Below are 2,500 nucleotides of genomic sequence, written 5' to 3' on the forward strand. Positions count from 1 at the left end.
GGTACGACAGCTTTTCTCGTGCCTATGGTACAACAACTTTTCGCCGTGCCCCTGGTACACCGCTCAGTAGCACTTTGCCACACAAACTCTCCTCGTGCCTATGGTACGACAACTTTTCTCGTGCCTATGGTACAACAACTTTCCTCCGTGCCCCTGGTACGACAGCTTTTCTTGTGCCTATGGTACAACAACTTTTCTCGTGCCTATGGTACAACAACTTTTCGCCGTGCCCCTGGTACACCGCTCAGTAGCACTTTGCCACACACACACTCTCCTCGTGCCTATGGTACGACAACTTTTCTCGTGCCTATGGTACAACAACTTTCCTCCGTGCCCCTGGTACGACAGCTTTTCTTGTGCCTATGGTACAACAACTTTTCTCGTGCCTATGGTACAACAACTTTTCGCCGTGCCCCTGGTACACCGCTCAGTAGCACTTTGCCACACACACACTCTCCTCGTGCCTATGGTACGACAACTTTTCTCGTGCCTATGGTACAACAACTTTCCTCCGTGCCCCTGGTACGACAGCTTTTCTCGTGCCTATGGTACAACAACTTTTCTCGTGCCTATGGTACAACAACTTTTCGCCGTGCCCCTGGTACACCGCTCAGTAGCACTTTGCCGCACACGCACACTCCTCGTACCTATGGTACGACAACTTTTCTCGTGCCTATGGTACGACAACTTTTCTCGTGCCTATGGTACAACAACTTTTCGCCGTGCCCCTGGTACACCGCTCAGTAGCACTTTGCCACACAAACTCTCCTCGTGCCTATGGTACGACAACTTTTCTCGTGCCTATGGTACAACAACTTTCCTCCGTGCCCCTGGTATGACAGCTTTTCTCGTGCCTATGGTACAACAACTTTTCTCGTGCCTATGGTACAACAACTTTTCGCCCTGCCCCTGGTACACCGCTCAGTAGCACTTTGCCACACACACACACACCACTCGTGCCTATGGTACGACAACTTTTCTCGTGCCTATGGTACGACAACTTTTCTCGTGCCTATGGTACAACAACCTTTCCCCGTGCCCCTGGGACACTGCGCAGAAAGTCTTTGCCACACACACACACCACTCGTGCCTATGGTACGACAAAAGGCCCCGGGGACCTACATCGCACCTTGCTCTTGCCTCCCTTACAGCTGAAAAAGGTCCATGCCTGTGCCCTGGCCCTGCTGAAATTCCCTCTCCATTTAGCCGAGGCAGTGAGTCGGCCTCCTGTCTCCCTTTACGGTCGAAAAAGATGTGCTCCTGGGCGCGCTGGCCCTGCTGCTACTCACATCGGGCATGGACCTGGACCTCCAGCAGGCCCCGGGGACCTACATCACACCTTGCTCTTGCCTCCCTTACAGCTGAAAAAGGTCCATGCTTGTGCCCTGGCCCTTCTGAAATTCCCTCTCCATTTAGCCGAGGCAGTGAGTCGGCCTCCTGTCTCCCTTTACGGTCGAAAAAGATGTGCTCCTGGGCGCGCTGGCCCTGCTGCTACTCACATCGGGCATGGACCTGGACCTCCAGCAGGCCCCGGGGACCTACATCACACCTTGCTCTTGCCTCCCTTACAGCTGAAAAAGGTCCATGCTTGTGCCCTGGCCCTTCTGAAATTCCCTCTCCATTTAGCCGAGGCAGAGAGTCGGCCTCCTGTCTCCCTTTACGGTCGAAAAAGATGTGCTCCTGGGCGCGCTGGCCCTGCTGCTACTCACATCGGGCATGGACCTGGACCTCCAGCAGGCCCCGGGGACCTACATCACACCTTGCTCTTGCCTCCCTTACAGCTGAAAAAGGTCCATGCTTGTGCCCTGGCCCTTCTGAAATTCCCTCTCCATTTAGCCGAGGCAGAGAGTCGGCCTCCTGTCTCCTTTACGGTCGAAAAAGATGTGCTCCTGGGCGCGCTGGCCCTGCTGCTACTCACATCGGGCATGGACCTGGACCTCCAGCAGGCCCCGGGGACCTACATCACACCTTGCTCTTGCCTCCCTTACAGCTGAAAAGGTCCATGCTTTTGCCCTGGCCCTTCTGAAATTCCCTCTCCATTTAGCCGAGGCAGTGAGTCGGCCTCCTGTCTCCTTCACGGTCGAAAAAGATGTGCTCCTGGGCGCGCTGGCCCTGCTGCTACTCACATCGGGCATGGACCTGGACCTCCAGCAGGCCCCGGGGACCAACATACTCCTCTGCTCTACTCCCCCACTAGCTTTCCTTCTCCCGCAGTTACCCTCCACCACAAATCCAGCATGGCCCTTGCCCTCCAGCAGGCCCCGAGGACCCACATACTCCTCCGCTCTAATCCCCCATGAGCTTTCCTTCTCCTGCAGTTACCCTCCACCGCATATCCAGCATGGCCCTTGACCTCCAGCATGCCCCGGGGACGCACATCCTCCCCTGCTCTAGTCCCCCACTAGCTTACCTTTCTTGTAGTTACGCTCCAGCGCATATCCAGCATGGACCTTGACCTCCAGCAGGCCCCGGGGACGCACATCCTCCCTTGCTCTAATCC

Source organism: Maylandia zebra, linkage group LG18 (genome assembly GCF_041146795.1).
Source record: "Maylandia zebra isolate NMK-2024a linkage group LG18, Mzebra_GT3a, whole genome shotgun sequence".
NCBI lineage: Eukaryota > Metazoa > Chordata > Actinopteri > Cichliformes > Cichlidae > Maylandia > Maylandia zebra.